Here is a 19,732-nt window from a genome sequence, read left to right as displayed (position 1 = left end):
GGATCCAAATGGCAAGCAGATATCTCTGCACTGCAGTTTTGTGCAATGGTACGACTGCCACTCATAAAGAACTGTTGTTGGTTTTTTTATTTGCTAGCATCTACTGTTGCTTACCTAACATTCTGCATTTTGTAAAAGGGTCTGGCAAGTAATGCTGTTTAGCTAGGCTTGCAAATTTCCAACTTAATAACTAAGCCTTGCTGAGAAGATTGCTGGTCTGGCAAAGCGCAGATGTGGCGATTTGTATCTCAGCAGTTTGATGTGATGAGACCTACGAGTGCCACTTTTTGTTGATGGGTTAATTCAGTTTGGGTACAGTAATTCCTCTTCCTGCTGCTGCTCGGAGCATAGTTCTCTCTCAATTTTACGGACACTTCTGCAGCTTCACACCATGAAGTCATGCTTCAGACTCAGCATGACCCTAGTCCACAATACTCAGAAGTCTTCCATGCAGATCTACTCTGTTGAAATATATACACATTTAAATCAGATCCCTAACTTCAAATGGTGTACCCTCAACCTGATTTAAAATTACCTGCATTGTCATGGATGTTTTCCCTCACCGGGAAACGTCATTCTGGGAGGAGGTTTTGGTCCCTTACATTTTTAGTATACCCTCACAACTGTCCTTCACAGGGTCCTTTGTGGAGAGGCCATGACAGTAAAATGGATTTAATCCTCCTTTGGTAGTAAAGATGTGCGGAAACTTGCCTGACTTTGTACCCAGTTTAATTCAGAATAAATTGGCCTGCGTGCATATATTTTAAATATAAAAGTATGACATAGCAAGTGTGCTGTGGACAACTGTCAGCATACAGCAGCTATTTTGCCTCCCCAAGTATCATATGTGATATGAAAATACAGAATGTAAATATTAGTAAAGTGGCTCATTATATCAAAGCATTTCCATTGAAGTCACACCACTCCAATACTGGTGATGTTAAACCAATGTAAACATTATTAATACAAAGTGCAAGTGGTCCTTCATGTTTTGATGCCTGAGGCAAAGGACAAGATGGTGTCCCACCCATTCCATGTTCAGAAGCCAACAAGATCAGCAGCTGACTTTTAAGGTCATAGCTACAGAATTGTAGCTCTGTGAGGGTTCTCCTAACAATACTCAGCCCTTTAAACCACCACAGTTGCTGTGGGTCTTTAGAGGGGAAGTCATGACTGTTAAAGTGGCATAGGAATGCTTTAATGCATGGTGCAGAGGTAGCCTTACTTCAGATCTGGCAATGGATCAGCATTGTCCATCACACCTGAGAGCAGAAGGCTACCTTGTGGAGCACAGAGCTTGCCATGTGGCATACACCGGTCCGTATCTCAGTGGAAGAGATTCTGCTTTGCATGTGGAAGGTTCTATGTCGAATCCTCAGCATCTTCAGGTGGAGGTTGGAATGACCCTTGACTGAAATCTTGGAGACCTGCTGATAGCCACTGTAGACTGAATTAGATGGAACAATGGTCTGATAGAAAGCCCTAAACAGCCCCTCAATTTCTCTCTCTCTCTCTCTCTCTCTCTCTCTCTCTCTCTCTGATTCTATCCATTAACTGTTTTAATCATATAATAATTCAATACTGCTTTCCAAAAGAATGATGATGTATCTATCCTATGCATCTTGGGAGGTCAGGAAGAAGGTATCTTATTGGGTGTAGGGAGACAGAGAAAAACCCACTAAAGCTAAATCATTTCACACAGGTAATCTATTGCTGTTTTGAGATGTAGGAAAGAAGCCAAGAGCAGAGTGAGGTACTCATCAAAGGCACTGGCCGTTTACAGTGGCACCAGATGAATGATGGTATGCTCTCTACTAAAGGAGGGAGGAGGCAAGAGATTCTAAAATATTTCAGCCACAGACTGGATAAGAATAACTTGCAACCCCCAATACCCTGGGTGGGGGGGGGACAGATTGAAAGATGGCAATGAAATTGTCTGCTCTCTCATCTTTCTTGAGCCACACCACTGTAGTTTGGCTTCTAGACAGATTTGTGTGTGTGCTTGCTGTATTGATCCTAAGGAATGAAAACCATGAAACCCAAACGAAGTGATTTCTAACGGGTTGCAGTTATCAAGCATTAATGCTTTGCAAGGTTCGTTGGCTTATATTACACAGTGTATGAATTAGCATCGAGAAAAGAAAGGAACATGGTGTACTAGTTAGACTCCTTGACATCTGGCAGTTTCTATATACGTATGCCATATGTTAGTATAGTGGTAAAAATGTCAATTAATGACAAATATATAAGCAACATCCTCCTCCTTCCTCTCTATCCTTAAATGGCAGTTGCTCAGCAGAATAAAAAAAGGTAAAGGGACCCCTGACAATTAAGTCCAGTCGCGAATGACACTAGGGTTGCGGCTCTCATCTCGCTTTACAGGCCGAGGGAGCAGGCATTTGTCCGCTTCCGCAGACATTTTTTTTCCAGGTCATGTGGCCATTATGCCTAAGCCGCTTCTGGCGAAACCAGAGCAGGGCACGGAAACGCCATTTACCTTCCCACCAGAGCGGTACCTATTTATCTACTTGCACGGGCGTGCTTTCGAACTGCTAGGTTGGCAGGAGCTGGGACAGAGCAACGGGAGATCACCCCATTGCAGGGATTTGAACCGCCGACCTTTCGATGGGCAAGCGGGTGGCACTGTGGGTTAAACCACTGTGCCGCTTGGGCCCAGCAGAATACAACAACAATGATCTCTATTATTGTGATCATACAGAATCACAAACTGAAATTATCAGGGCTTTCTCCCCCTCCAAGCCAGCACCTCTCAGATGGGTGCCATGGCCATTATAAGAGAACAAGGGAGGTGTTCAAGGTACATTCCATCAACTCTTTTTCTAAAAAAATAGCTTGGGAAATAAGCATGGCAAAGAATGTGTGTCAAAAGACAATTGGATTATTAGAAATATATACAACTGGCCCAGGTTATCAGTGGCTACTATCCCTGAAAGCTACACTTCATCTCCACTGTCAGCCCCAGTATGCTTCTGAATACTCACTCGCTGGATCATCACCTTGTTGTGGTGAGTGGGCTTGCACGTTCCTATGACCCTTGTGAGTGAAGCTGCCGGGAGTTTCGTACTCCCATCAGGGTCACCCAAGGCGGTAAGGTCAAAGGGGAGGAGCTAGACAAAGAATGTACCAAGAAGTCCTCAACAGGCGAAAGATAACAAGTGGTATGTTACAATGGCTGTGAAGGTGGATGAAGGCAGCAGCAGATAAGAATCTATTGGTCATTGTGATACTCATGCCATTGGAATAGAGCCTTACTGCGAAGACTGTGCGTTGGTCAGCATGCACTGATCTACACACATAAAACAAATTCATGCACAAAAACTCACCCCAAAACCAAACCCCAAAAGTCCCTTGGCAATTGGCAAAAACCTATGTCCCCACTGTGGAAGGATGTGTGGATCCAGAATTGGCCTCCACAGTCACTTACGGACCCACTGTTAAAACTGTGTTTATGGAAGACAATCTTATTCGGCTATGAGTGATTGCCGAAGAAGAAGAAGCAGCTTCTGAAAACCAGTTGATAGAAACTGCAGGGGGTACTGAGTGCTCTTATGCTTGGGTCCAGCTTGTAGGTTTCCCTTTAGGTATCTAGTTAGCCTTTGTGAGAACAAGATTATGAACTAGAGGAGTCACTGGCCTGAACCAGAAGGCTCGGCTTATGTTATTAAAAGTTTTTGAAAGGTTTGTGTGAGTTTTCTAACAGCTTCTCATTCATGGAGAAGCAGTGCAATGAATTTATTGACAGCCCGGTGAAATCTGAAGAGTCCCTACAGGTAAGTAGCACTCCCTACACCCTAGTACGGTTTGCAACATCATCTGCAATGGTAGGTAAAAAAAGGTAAAGGACCCCTGGATGTTTAAGTCCAGTCAAAGGCGACTCTGGGGTTGCGGCGCTCATCTCGCTTTCAAGCCAAGGGAACTGGCGTTTGTCCGCAGACAGCTTTCTGGGTCATATGGCCAGCATGACTAAACTGCTTCTGGTGCAACGGGACACCGCGATGGAAACCAGAGTGCATAGAAATGCTGTTTACCTTCCTGCCACGGTGGTACCTATTTATCTACTTGCACTGGTGTGCTTTCAAACTGCTAGGTTGGCAGGAGCTGGGACAGAGCAACAGGAGCTCATCCCGTCGCAGGGATTCAAACTGCCGACCAGTGGTAACCAGGGGCATGTCATGGGATTTCCCCACATTCTTCCTTCTTTACCCTTATTTCTCTCTACTTCTATTGCAGAAGTGGCAAACCAGTGGTCCTCTGATGTCATTGGACTCCAACTTCCATCAGCACCGGTCAGCATGGCCAACAGTGAGGGATTATGAGCAATGTCTGCAGGGACACAGATTCCCCACTCCTGTTGTAGAGATTACCACATTTCCAGATGTAGGAAGAAGATCAGGGAGATACTGTACTGCTTCCACTCTCCCATCCTGGCCTTGCTACCATGGAGACAGCTAGATTTGTCTCCTGCTGCTTTCCACAACATTCATTTCAAGGAACGTTTCATTCTATGGAAGGCTCCGAAAACCCCAATTATCACAGGCCACCAGGACTTTTAACAGTCCCCTAGAAGGTGTGTTCAAAGGAAAGCAGAATAACCTGTTGGGAAGTCATGCTGTCTGACTATACTGTGAAGTCACAGTACTCTATATTCTCATTCTCTCTATCAGTCTCTGAAAGAGGGAAGGAAATTCTAATGCCCATATATTTAATTCATTTGGAATTTAAGACTGATCATCTGGCATTTCCAGTCTGCAGTAATTTTACCTGCAGTAAAATGAAAGGAACTGAACTGAACTGTGGAGCTATGATGATGAATTTGGATCCCTGCTGGTATTGTTGTTACTTATAATTACTGAAAACTGTAAAAATCTTTGTTTGTTGATTTATGGCACTTGAACACAGTGGAACCCCCCCTCCCCCTAAATCTGTTGGTGCACCCAGAATATTGCTGCATTTTAAACCTGGAAGTGACCATAAGGAAAAATATAGGAAATCAATTTTCCAGGAATTCAATTATATAATAAGCTTGGCTTTTGAGGCAATTATCAAATAATTACATGAACCATGATTAGGTTTTAAACCACTCTGTTAATTCTTCATTCCTAATGGACTCATACCAATGACCAAATGGGTACAGTTCCACTAGCTGCTTTTAAATTAATGGTAAGCTAGTTATATCTGATTTGTAACTGCTGCTTTGCAGGAGAAAAGAAAAGGCCAAGGAGTAAACCCTTCACAAATGTGGAGCCCCTAATATGGTTGGATGGCGCCTTGTAAACCTTTTTCCGACACCTCCTGCAGCCAAGCTGGTGCTAAACATACTGCTCTGTTTTCCTTTGAACTACATCAGATGGGCCAAGCAGGGATGTCTTGTCGTCTGGATAGCCCAGGACCTCCATACACACTGCATAGAATCATAGAATCATAGAGTTGGAAGAGACCACAAGGGTCATCGAGTCCAACCCCCTGCCAAGCAGGAAACACCATCAGAGCACTCCTGACATATGGTTGTCAAGCCTCTGCTTAAAGACCTCCAAAGGAGGAGACTCCACCACACTCCTTGGCAGCAAATTCCACTGTCGAACAGCTCTTACTGTCAGGAAGTTCTTCCTAATGTTTAGGTGGAATCTTCTTTCTTGTAGTTTGGATCCATTGCTCCGTGTCCGCTTCTCTGGAGCAGCAGAAAACAACCTTTCTCCCTCCTCTATGTGACATCCCTTTATATATTTGAACATGGCTATCATATCACCCCTTAACCTCCTCTTCTCCAGGCTAAACATGCCCAGCTCCCTTAGCCATTCCTCATAAGGCATCATTTCCAGGCCTTTGACCATTTTGGTTGCCCTCCTCTGGACACGTTCCAGTTTGTCAGTGTCCTTCTTGAACTGTGGTGCCCAGAACTGGACACAGTACTCCAGGTGAGGTCTGACCAGAGCAGAATACAGTGGCACTATTACTTCCCTTGATCTAGATGCTATACTCCTATTGATGCAGCCCAGAATTGCATTGGCTTTTTTAGCTGCCGCGTCACACTGTTGGCTCATGTCAAGTTTGTGGTCAACCATGACTCCTAGATCCTTTTCACATGTACTGCTCTCAAGCCAGGTGTCACCCATCTTGTATTTGTGCCTCTCTTTTTTTTTTGCCCAAGTGCAATACTTTACATTTCTCCCTGTTAAAATTCATCTTGTTTGTTTTGGCCCAGTCCTCTAATCTGTCAAGGTCATTTTGAAGTGTGATCCTGTCCTCTGGGGTGTTAGCCACCCCTCCCAGTTTGGTGTCATCTGCAAATTTGATCAGGATGCCCTTGAGTCCATCATCCAAGTCGTTGATAAAGATGTTGAATAAGACCGGGCCCAAGACAGAACCCTGTGGCACCCCACTAGTCACTCTTTTCCAGGATGAAGAGGAACCATTGATGACCACCCTTTGGGTCCGGTCAGTCAGCCAGTTACAAATCCACTGTGCTGGGTTGTGTGCCAGGGAGGTCAGCAACTGTGAGGCAGCAGTTATGAGTTACCGGTCCTCACAGCCACAGCAGGCGCTGTGATTCTCCAGCAGTTTAACTTCATCCCTGGAGGCACACTCTATTGTTTCCCAAGACAGACGGATGCCAGCAACAGTTAGTCAGTACTGAGAATTCTGTCACGGATCTACATGTCTGTGGAAGAAGGGGAGTAGTGAAACTCTTTCCACTACTTCACAGGCATACTGTAGTTAGTCGAGTGCTAGCCTGGTTAGCGTCTTGCAGCAGGAAAAACAGCATAAACACTGAAGCCATAGGAAAATGAAATGCAGAAAAAGACAGATGGTGCCAAGCGCTTAACAGTGGTATTTCACAAAGGGTGTTGATAACACAGGCATCCTGGCATTGGTAAGCCAATTACCATGTCTCAAGTGCTAGAAAACCACACACACACACTGGTCTCAGTTCAGTCAACAAGAGATAATTCTGAAGCTCTTGAAGAGGCTTAATTCAGTGGCTTCACATTTCGGTCCCCCTTTTAAAATTTGGCATGCTCCAGGTAAGTAGACTACATATCACCTGTGGACCATGCTACCATTTATTTTGTCTGCTTATATCTCACATCTCTGAATCCTGAGGTAGCGTCCAGTAAAATAAAGCTCTAACAAGGAAACCAAGTTAATACAGTAGCACTAAATACGACGGTCAACAGCACAAGTGATACGGAGCCATAAAGCCTGCTCAGCAGTCAGAGGCCCTCTGCTAGAGGTAAGCTTTATACCCCTGTAGAAATGCTATAAAATGCAGAGCAGTTCTGAACCTTATCAGTGTGCTCATACCATCACCTGGGAGCTAAAGTCTATGGTTCTCGCTACAGAGACCACCCCACAAAATATTGGCAGAGGCTAGGCAATCTCTGTCCTGGGATACTATTTTGTCCTTTGCCTTTAGTCAGCAAAGTGCCTTGGACTAGCCCCATCCTCGAGAAACCGGGGACAATGCCAAAATGATTCAGGGCTTAGACCTGTATGGACTTCTATGAATTTGAGCTAGTTGATTAGCAAAAAAAGGAATCAAAGCAACCCTAGAAATCAATAGCCGCCTCGTGGATCGTCCCTTATCCATGACTCAGTGTCATGGGCTGGGAGTCAGCTTTGCCTGCTGAACAGCAGCCTGAAGGAGGGGAAGACAGAGTGACTTCACCTGTAGCTGATTAGCCTTCAAGGACTCAGAGGAGAAGGTGCTGATGAGAACCTTCAGCCTTCTTGAGCAGAGCCTCCAGCAGCAGTCAGATGCTGGTAAGGACGCTTGTATTTCCTGGCCCTACCTTGCTGCTTCCTGCTCATCTTGAACCTTGACCCCATGAACATTGGATTCCCTGATCCCTGGACCATATGCCCATGCAGATGGCTGTTCGTCTGCCCCTAGGACTGGACCTGACTTTGGATACTGCCTCTGCCTCCAGGCAAGTACACCTCAGATACTCTTCTAGTTTGCTGGCCTCCAACTCCACGGAACTCTGCATGTTGTTGCTCAGCAACGATACTAAGACTCCCAGAACAGCTCAGCTAAACATGGAAACTTTCTTTGCCATCACCACTGACACGTCAAGGGCCTACAGATGAGCCTAAATCAGTCAGATTAAGTCTTATACCACTTGCAATCTAGTTGTCTTTTTATGTGTTTCTAGTTGTCTCCAAGTCTCCAGTGGGAGTCTAGCAGCCTTTCCACCACTTATAGAGATGGCCAATCCCATGAAACAGCACCTTGATAATAGAGTTTGTCCAACTAAAACATAGGCCTAAACTTGTATTCCTTATTACCCCTCGGACCCAAAGTATCTTGCCTAGCTGAAAATATTAAATGTAAAGGGACCCCTGACCATTAGGTCCAGTCGTGGCCGACTCTGGGGTTGCGGCGCTCATCTCGCTTTACTGGCTGAGGGAGCCGGCGTACAGCTTCCAGGTCATGTGGCCAGCATGACTAAGCCACTTCTAGCAAACCAGAGCTGTGCATGGAAACACCATTTACCTTCCCACTGGAGCGGTACCTATTGATCTACTTGCACTTTGACGTGCTTTCGAACTGCTAGGTTGGCAGGAGCAGAGACTGAGCAATGGGAGCTAACCCCGTCGCGGGGATTCCAACTGCCGACCTTCTGATCAGCAAGCCCAAGAGGCTCAGTGGTTTAGACTACAGTGCCACCCACGTCCCGGGCTGAAAATATTAGGGCTATGCAAAAGCTTTAAGACTGAACTTGTATCGGTAGCTTTGTGAAACAGACCTAATTTGCTTCAGATCTACTCTGTGTCTTTAGAATTCATCTCATCATTTAGGATCTATTAGATCTCTCAGAAATAAAGCACTGTTCACCCCCTCGTTTACTATAATGGGAAATCGAAACCTTTTTTGCTTTTTCACATAATTGAATGAAATTTGTAGGCGCAGGAACACCTTCAAAGTACACAAGCCTGGCAAATTATCCAAGAGTTTTTTGGGGTTTTTTGTACAGGGCAACTTTGAAATTTGCTTTTAAAAAGACAAGGAAACCCAAAGACTGCTTTATTTTCTGCCAGAATTGGATGCAATTTTCAGGCATGGTCAAACCTTTGGAGGAGTGGGGGTGAAGCCTGTCTAAGGGACTTGCTACTCTAGGGCAGGCATCCCCAAGCCCAGCCCTCCAGGTGTTTTGGGACTACAGTTCCCGTCATCCCTGACCACTGGTCCTGTTAGCCAGGGATGATGGGAGTTGTAGCCCCCAAACACCTGGAGGGCCGAGTTTGGGGATGCCGGCTCTAGGGAGTCCTTGATCTGCCTTGAGACGCATTCTTAATGCTGCAAAACTGACTCAGGCATAGGGAAAACTTGCCCAAGTCTCCTGTGTTCACCTCACAGTTTGGGCTGTGCACAGAACTGATGCACACCCCTTGAAAATAGTAAGGCCATTGTGTGATTGCTGCTGCTTTATTCCTAGGTCACTTGTGACGGAGCATAAAAATGAATGTATACATCTTTGGGCTTCTTTGTGCATTTTACACAACAGGCAAGTGATGTTGTCTCTTGGGAGCTCTTTAAGTTGCGAATTATGTAAACATGCAAGGCAGCTCATCCGTGTTCCTGGGAGCCGACAAGTAGCACAGCTTTCGGCAGTGGCATCATTAGCTTAATTACAGGCTTATTTTATCACACGGGAATGCATAAAACACAACATACACACCTGCCCCCGCACTTTAATGTCTGCAAAACATTTAAAGGCAATTTACACATTACATTTTGTGGAGCATTCCTGTTCTGCTGCAGGTACATGTAGGGAGAGTGACACATAGGGAGATGTGGGCAATTGTGACATTTCCGTTGTGTTTGGAGAAAAATATTTCTTTCCTAAAATACAAGCATGAGGACATTCAAATGTCGGTATCCAAGCAAAATAAAAATAAATACCTTATTTTAAAGGGTAATTATTGGATCCTTAGTAAAGAGACAACCAGAATCATTTCATGCTGTGCAAGGAAAGAATTTAACAACCACCCGTTAAAGCTTTCTGACACATTTGGGAGAAGGCAGGTAAACTTTGGCAATGAATCATGTGGCCACCTAAATCACACTTCTCAGATTGGGCTGAGACATGACATGTTTGTTCTGGTAGCTTGGTGAGGGAGGGAAACCTTATGTCTCCGTTGTGATGTGTAGAGTAGGGATGGAGACCTGCTCCCATCAGCCCCAGACAGCGTAGGCACTAGGTCAGAGGGATGAGGGGAGCTGAAGATCAACAACATCTGGAAGGCCACATATTGGCCACCTCTGGTGTCAAAGGCCTACTTGGTAAGGTGACCAGAAGAGTCTGATCAGCATGTGACACTTCCATGGCTGCAAAGATGTAAGAGGATCAGGAAGAAGATGGTGACAGTGGTTGCTTTAAAAATCATTTGATTGGCTCGTTATTCTATGCTCTCTTTCACCTCCTCTTGAAAAGGACAGGGGGGCTTATTGGGAGGAACTTCTCAAGCTTTCACAAGCTTGGAAAGCAGCCTGAACTTCTCATGAACTTTTCATGAGTTGCCTAGTGGCAGAGCTCTGCAGCTCTCAACCTGCCCACAACTGACATGACAACATTTCTGCGGTGTCCTGGGCAGCATCATTCAAGTAACATCATAAGATAAATTTGTGTGATGCCCAAGTTTTTATGAACAAACATCTAGAGGGCCGAGTTTGCCTATGCCTGTTCAAGGTCATGCTGACTGTAATACAGTGGTACCTCGGGTTACATACACTTCAGGTTACATACGCTTCAGGTTACAGACTCCGCTAACCCAGAAATAGTACCTCGGGTTAAGAACTTTGCTTCAGGATCAGAACAGAAATTGTGCGGCGGCGGCATGGCAGGAGCGGGAGGCCCCATTAGCTAAAGTGGTGCTTCAGGTTAAGAACAGTTTCAGATTAAGAACGGACCTCTGGAACGAATTAAGTACGTAAGCAGAGGTACCACTGTAGTAAGGCCAGAAGAAGCCTGTGTTTCACTCCTTCTATCTCTTTGCTTCTGGTGTGGTGTTCTGTATATAGTGCTAAGGTTTAGTCTTATTATAAGTTATTGTAAGTTTAAGCCTGCTGCAACTGGTTTTCTTATGGACAGTGCCAGTCCTGAATGTACTGGGTTTGTGACCGTTATACTCATTTGCCTTCAATAGCAGTAAAGCAGTAAAGACTGCCTCTGGTCTATTTTTTGGGAACCCTGCAATTTGTTTAAGCTTTTACTCTGCTAACTATACGTTGGAGTTCTGCTCTTTATCAATATTGAGTAGAATTCATGACAATATTGTAGGTGCATGCAAAGCATCTCATTATGGTGGGCACCCAGGGATTTTTATTTTTTAAGGCAAGCATTTATTGACTACATACTCATACTGGAAACAAAAGGAATTTCATTAGAATGCCAAGGTGTGAATGGAGGGCACTAGAGAGGAGAAAAGGGTGGAAAGAGAGATCGGTTGTAACTGGCAAGTCAAACTTGCAATAAAAGGGAATGATTTTTCCTCAGAAGCAAATCTCTTTTATTCCTTCAAACACCCCAAAGCAACTTTGAGCCCAGCACAGAAGCCCCAGCTTATCTGCCTGTAATTTGACAGGCTTTATCCACTGCAGAAGGGCTAGTATGCTTTCAAATTCCATCCACTTCTGTCAAAAGCAAAAAAGGTTAGAACCATTTAAAAATTTCCCAATAGTGAATGGAAGCAGGCTCAGGCAGATCCTAAGCTGAATGAGGCAGCCTCTCAAGACTGTTTTCTAAAGTGCTAAATCTAGGTCCAAACTGAACCTTTTGGTTGGAGCACTCCACTAGTGTCTAGACATTGCAGAGAAAGATCAGTAGTGCTATGTAAGCTACATTTTAGGAATGTTTAGCTTTTCTCAGAGCCTTGATAAGCTTCCAAAGAATCCCAGGATTTCCCAGAGCACTGTTTAATACTATTGTAATTCATAAGCTCACATGAAGTGCTGTACAGTGGTACCTCAGGTTAAGAACTTAATTCGTTCTGGAGGTCCGTTCTTAACCTGAAACTGTTCTTAACCTGAGGCACCACTTTAGCTAATGGGGCCTGCCGCTGCCGCCACACGATTTCTGTTCTCATACTAAAGCAAAGTTCTTAACCCGAGGTACTATTTCTGGGTTAGCGGAGTCTGTAACCTGAGGTACCACAGTACTGGGTTACATCTATGAATGATTCACCACTCCTTATTCTGACATCTTATTTTGACATATCCTGGCAGTATACACAGAAGAGGGTAATCCAGCTGCTCTTCATTTATACCCTTCCATGCTATGAGGGTAGGATATTAGACAGCATTTTATATTATGTCAGTACAGTCATACCTCGGGTTACAGCTGCTTCAGGTTGCATTTTTTCGGGTTGCGGACCGCCGAAACCTGGAAGTACCAGAATGCGTTTCGGCGGTCGCGCATACGCAGAAGCACTAAATTGCACTTTGCGCATGCGCAGAAGCTCTGAATCGCAACCCGTGCATGTGCAGCCACGGGTTGCGAACGCTTCGGGTTGCGAACATGCATCCGCACAGATCACGTTCGCAGCCCGAGAGTCCACTGTATTAGGCTTAAACTTCCTGGCGGTATTTTGACCTACATCACGCACTTGATTAATGCTATTGTGTTTATTATGTAGTGTATTATGTGTTGTGTGTATTGTGTGTAGTTATTGTGTGTATTATGCCCCCTCAGTTACTGCACACATGCCTCTTTTCCCCATTTTGCAGTCTTAAGAAGCTAGAATGAGCACTCACAGTTTACATTGTAGGTGCCCTTTATGGGATGGTGCGCGGTGCTAGAGTTCCCAGGGAACTTAATGGCAAACAGGGACTGACCTGCCTCTCAGTGTTATTATTTGGAGGTTCACGCTCAGCCTCGGTGGTCAAGTTTCATTGTTGGGAGGTGGGGCCAGTCCCATTTATATATAGGGGGTGGAGCCGATAGTACCAGGCAGTCGGCTTTGGAGATTCACCCTCCCTACCCTCCCTACGGTCTTTGACTGGTTGCTGTTGAAGGACCAGGAAGAAATTTTCCTGCACTGGTAGGTTTTGTCTTCCCCGTAGCAATTTGTCACCACTTTGGCGGTTTATGGCCTTGGGTGGAATCTTTTAGTCTTTTATTCCCTATATGGGTGTGTGTGTGTGAAGTGTTGACTCACCCCCCCCCCCGCAGTGGCGATTCCAGGGTCCCCCTCTGGAAGGGGTTATATAATGGGTGTCACTGGTCATACACCGAAAGGCTGTCAGTGAACTACCCTGCATGTGGGGATATGGGCTGGGCTGCCTGCTACACTTACGTCTCACAGAGGATACACGCCCAAGGCCTAAGCCCAAGGTCTTCCTACATTCAGAAGTTTAATAAAGTTGTGACCTAATTTAATTCCATAATATGTTGTCAGAGTCTTTATTCCTTTCCTATGATCCCTGGGGGCTGGGGCGTTCGTGACCTAGTCATGCAAAAAACCAGTTTATTCAAAGGCTTGAAGAGTTGTGAACATAGCTGGTGTATTGTGCCTGGCTTGCAGGGCTGGTTTAGCTACTGCCTCAGTAATGGGTGCTAGACACAGAGACACCCAAAGTGTGCTGTACTTTGGTTTGCAGAAGGCTCCCTGCTAGTCACAATCCAGAGCCATGCACTTAAGTACTGTTTTAATCAATGGGATAAAGTTCAATTTATGTTGATGGAAATTATGTTTAACGTCCTCTGGAATGTGCCCATTGATTTTCACCTAGGTTGACTCTATTTTAAATATGCTGTTTGACCACCTGGGGCTGATTTTCTCTGCGTTCTAAAATAAATTGCTAGTGTGATTCTCTTTATGTACCAATGTATTACTAAAAAAATGTTTTGTACACAACACCGCCTTTCTCCTCTGATAGAATCACTTTTTCATGACACTAGCACAATTTAGGTACCATAAAGTACCAAACGACGCGGGTGGCGCTGTGGGTAAAAGCCTCAGCGCCTAGGACTTGCCGATCGAAAGGTCGGCGGTTCGAATCCCCGCGGCGGGGTGCGCTCCCGTCGTTCGATCCCAGCGCCTGCCAACCTAGCAGTTCGAAAGCACCCCCGGGTGCAAGTAGATAAATAGGGACCGCTTACTAGCGGGAAGGTAAATGGCATTCCGTGTGCTGCGCTGGCTCGCCAGATGCAGCTTGTCACGCTGGCCACGTGACCCGGAAGTGTCTGCGGATAGCGCTGGCTCCCGGCCTCTAGAGTGAGATGAGCGCACAACCCTAGAGTCTGGCAAGACTGGCCTGTACGGGCAGGGGTACCTTTACCCTTTACCTTTTAAAGTACCAAACATTGCTACTGAGCCCTAGATTAACAGTATTTGTTGGGAATGACTTTCATTTCCTTTATGCATTTGCTGGGTGCACATCTGCAAGAAAGCGTAATCAGTGGCTCATCACAAAACAGAAGCAGGCGGCAGCTCATGCTCAAGTTGTTTATCCCACAAAGAATGCACCCAGCCAAATCATGGGGAGTTAATTCTGACTTTAGGAGAAAGAGGATAAGCCTGGAATGTTGCTATTGCATTTTGATGAATTTACGAAAGCCGTGGAACAAAATATTCAACAGTAGCTTTTAAAAATGAATACAGCTGTTAGGGTTCTTTTAGTATTTGACAGCGATTTACGTTATACGAACAATAAAATATTCACACGTTGAAATGTTCACAACTACATCTATGGCTGGACCATGTTTAGGATAAATGAGACATCTGTAATTGGTCCAAGCCTTGGAGCAATGGAGAGGTGAATGTCTGATAGCAGCTCTGCAGCTATAGAGCATCTTTTTGGAGACTTAACACGAGCCCATAAAATCTTTGCAAGCTTTGTGGAACCCTGACTGGCTTGTTATTTAGTAGCTAAAGGGTTATAACATTGTTAAAGAAGCACGTTGTGTTTGCACAACTTGTGACCTATCAGGCCAAGCACATTTCATGAGCTTTAAAGTGCATGGGAATCTCCTTGTATTGTAGTCCTAGGTGGACAGCAAAACAGGAAATCTCCTACAGATCTAGTACACTGTGCTCAGCTTCGTGGGTCACAAACTATGTAAACCTCAATTGGATCATCCAATATTCTTTTATATATATATATATATATATATATTTGCTTTCGTAGATTTTCACGGGTACAGGAATGCAGGTTTTGGTGTCCTCGGGTGTCTTCCCGTGTAAAAGTTGGGGTGTCTAGGCGACGTTTCGACGAGGTCTCACTCGTCATCTTCAGGCTGGTGCTTTCGGCTTCTTGTTACTGGAACAGAGCAGGATCTCAGTGTTTGAGTTCCTATAAATACTGTTGAGGAGGTGTGGTGTATAGCCTCCAATGTTCTGGGCAGAGAGGAGGTTCCCAGGCTAGTGTGCCTTTTCTTCTTTTGTTCCTTAATTACTTGAGGGATATCTTGAGTGATTTCTTGAGTGATTTCCTGAATCCCACTTAGGTGGGTCATTAGGTGTGGATTAGTTGCTAAAGCCTTCGTGTCTTGAACTCTTGAACTTTGTGAAGAGTTTTTCTGAGAAGATGGCTGTACTGCACTTGGTTGTGCTCTGGCTTGGCTTCGTGTATAGGGGCGAGCTGTGGTTTTGTGGCCTGTGCCAGCCAAATCTGTGTAGGGATTGCAGGGGGGTGCAGCATCCGGAGGTGCCACCCTGGTTTGGCTACTGGATGGTGTCTGTAATTTATCTGTGGAGAGGGTCTGGGTTTGGGTCTGGTGTGGTTGATGCTGCACCCCCCTGCAATCCCTACACAGATTTGGCTGGCACAGGCCACAAAACCACAGCTCGCCCCTATACACGAAGCCAAGCCAGAGCACAACCAAGTGCAGTACAGCCATCTTCTCAGAAAAACTCTTCACAAAGTTCAAGAGTTCAAGACACGAAGGCTTTAGCAACTAATCCACACCTAATGACCCACCTAAGTGGGATTCAGGAAATCACTCAAGAAATCACTCAAGATATCCCTCAAGTAATTAAGGAACAAAAGAAGAAAAGGCACACTAGCCTGGGAACCTCCTCTCTGCCCAGAACATTGGAGGCTATACACCACACCTCCTCAACAGTATTTATAGGAACTCAAACACTGAGATCCTGCTCTGTTCCAGTAACAAGAAGCCGAAAGCACCAGCCTGAAGATGACGAGTGAGACCTCGTCGAAACGTCGCCTAGACACCCCAACTTTTACACGGGAAGACACCCGAGGACACCAAAACCTGCATATATATATATATATACACATAATTTTTATTAGTTTTTTTTTTAACATATCATTTTCAACAGTAATTAAACATACTTTTACATCTTATTCAAATTTTTGACTTCCATCAATCCTGTCTGAAAATTTTCCAATCTAATCTCTCAGTAAGCATTTCTTATCTTCCCTATTAACATTTCAAACTCATAATCAATATCTCTATCTTTTTCTACTTTGTAACACTTCGTATATTTCTCCTTACAAAACTTCTTGTAGTCCTCCTAGCATAATTTGCTGATCACAGTTGCTCTTCAAATTCATATACTTCTTCCAATCTTCTGTAAATCTCTGGTCCCTCAGGTTTCGAATCCTTCCTGTCATTTTGTCCAATTCTGCATAGTCCATTAATTTCGCCTGCCATTCTTCTTTCATCAGAATTTCTTCTTGTTTCCATTTCTGGGCTAACAATACTCTTGCCGCAGTTGTTGCATATAAAAACAATTTAACATCTTGCCTATTAATGTCCTGACCTATAATACCAAGTAAAAATACTTCTGGTGGTTTTTTTTTAAAATGTATATTTCAGCATCTTGGATCATCCAATATTCTTTGCTGGGGTGGGGAACCTTTGCCCCATGGGCTGATCTTGGCCCACCAGGGGTTATTGTGGGACTGGAAGTTAGCCTACTACAAAAAAAGGAAAGAGTCACATGTTTTGCTCTAGTCACTTTCGCCCCTGGGATACGGCCCCCAGAAGATTATCTATGAAGAAATATAACCCTTGAATGAAATCTCCCACCCCTGTCCTAGGGATTAACTAAACATTCGGTATGTTACTGATAATCTGGAGAGCTAGTAGGTTTTTGTTTTTGAAGGTCAAGTGACTCTGGCTAAATACAGAAAAGCAGGCTAGACAACAGCAAATTCAAGAAAGAATCATAGAATCATAGAGTTGGAAGAGACCACAAGGGCCGTCGAGTCCAACCCCCTGCCAAGCAGGAAACACCATCAGAGCACTCCTGACATATGGTTGTCAAGCCTCTGCTTAAAGACCTCCAAAGAAGGAGACTCCACCACACTCCTTGGCAGCAAATTCCACTGTCGAACAGCTCTTACTGTCAGGAAGTTCTTCCTAATGTTTAGGTAGATTTAAGGATCAGAGTGAACAATGAACTGGGGACTTGTGACATGCTGGTTGAACACCTACCTTTCAGGTGAAGGTCTTGATGACTAGCTGTTATATTTCCTGTTATATTTAGACTTTGAAGTCAGCAGGGCATTCATAATTTTCCTGAGAGTTAGGAAGAGCTGTTTTCAGTTTTCGATTTAGCATTATATGGATTTACTTTGCCTTGCCTGCTCTTCCCCTCAGGCTCTGGGATTTTTTTTTTTTTAAAAAACCACACAGCTTTGACAATAACAGAATTCTGAATTATTAGGTTTTTAAAGTTCATTACATGAGCCGATGCTGAATTTATTGTTATGACTTTCAATGATATATAGAGAGATATTTTGATGTAGCCTATGCTACCTCCCAGATCCTTGCTGGTATTTGCTGACATTTGCTGTCTGTACATATTGTAGAGAGGTCTGTGGGTTAAGAAAAGAAGCCCAGAGCTTGTCATTTTGCAAAGTTCAGTGGTGGGTTCATATAAAGGAATAATGGCCAACAGTTCAGTGCTATCATGAAGATTTTAGAGGCTAATCTCCCCCCTCCCAACATTGAAGATGGCCACTTAGATTTGTGTGAGAATAGCTCTTTCTCCAGAGTGTTTTTCCACTTGTCATATTTAGTGAGATTGTGATATATTGCAGAAATAGTTCCCTTTAAGTCCTATTCAATAACCAGTATTATAGGGAAACCACTTTGAGAAAAAGGCAAGGAGGATGATAGGCCATGACATTACCACTCACTCCCTGTTTTTGACTGCTAACACATCCCATTTCTATTACCCACCTCCCCACCCTTTATATATAATTTCTCTTGCTTCTGGGTTATTCATTATGGGTCTGATTTGGCCCTGCAGCCTTGAATTTCTTTTTGCTATCTAAAATATAGTGGTGATATACAGACCCTCCAAGTGTCCCTATTTTCCAGGGACATCCCTGACTTAGAGAAGCCGTTCCAGTTTCTGATTTGATCCGGGAATGTCCCACTTTCCCTCAGGATGTCCCTGTTTCATTGGAGAAATGTTGGAGGGTATGGAGTTATCCGACTCCCGAGCCGTCTGAAAGCAATCCTGTATAGGGAAGATTTCTTTTAAAAATTGCTTAATGTTTTATTATGTTTGTAATAATTTATTATTGTTTGGAAGCTGCCGAGAGGGACTGGGGCAACCCAGTAAGATGTGAGGGGTATAAATAGTAAAATTATCATTATGGAATGGGATGTCCCTATTTTCATTGGATAAATGTTGGAGGGCATGCTCTTGGCTGCTGGTGACAGTAACTGGGATTGTATCCAGGTAGTTTCTGTGTATACAGATTCTATTGTATACACAGGTAAAATTGTCCATGCTTCCTTCTATTAATCTATTAACTCACACCAGCCCCCTAGATGTGTAAATCTCCCCCTGGGCACAAAAAGGTTGTGGAGAGCCCTGATCTAGGATAAGCCCTATATATTCAGGTGTGAGAAAAAGCAGTTAAAGTTTGGCTAGAGCATCATTATCATCAATTTACAGGGGAATGCCCTATTCGGGCTATTCGTATTATTTCCATGACTCCCCACCTATTGGATTTGTGACCAAGATGAGGTTTAAACAACAGACTCCCTGGCTAATGGTTCATACACTTAATTTCTGTGGAGAGTGAGCGCTGTACCTGCCTGAAAGCAAAACTCTTGAGGGGAATCCAACTGCAAGTTTTTAGTTTCTGGGGGAACTGACACTATTTTTTTGTTTTTTTGTTTTGTTTTTTATTAAGGATTTTTTTTGTTTTACAGAAGTAAGTGTAATGCCTCGTTGTTGTTTTTTTCCATGTGACATTTTTACAAATCCATTTCATTTGTTGAGGCATTAGGGGGAGAAGAAAAGAAAAGAAAAATAAAAAAGAAAGGGGGGTGGAGAGAGGGAAGATGGAAGGGGGTGGGGTCGGGTGACAGTGTTTCTATTATGTTTAATGTATGTAGAGTTTGGGGTCAGCGTTGTTTGTGTTGTTCACTTGTGTTCCTTTGGTGGTGAGAGAGGTTGGGGTTGGCCTAGGGTGTGATTATTTGCTTGTGATTGGCTGTGGTGATCTTTGTTTACGTGTGTGAGTGAGGTGTGTGTGTGTTTTGGATCAGGTTAGCCATATTGATTTGCTGACACTATTTATAAACTAGCACCGTTTGCCTGTTTTTCATCTTCTCCCATGCTGAACATATGCTTTTGTAAATAACAGATATAATAATCACGTAAGTTGACAGTTCACTTTGTCTCCACGGAAAGAGACCCTGTAGAGGCTACCCTTGGAATGTCATCTCACCCAAAGAACTGAGGAGGTGTGCATGCAAAAACAATATATTGAGAGAAC

The sequence above is a fragment of the Podarcis tiliguerta genome (genome assembly GCF_965153285.1).
Source record: "Podarcis tiliguerta genome assembly, chromosome: 7".
NCBI lineage: Eukaryota > Metazoa > Chordata > Lepidosauria > Squamata > Lacertidae > Podarcis > Podarcis tiliguerta.
Note: the sequence above shows the minus strand (reverse complement) of the source record.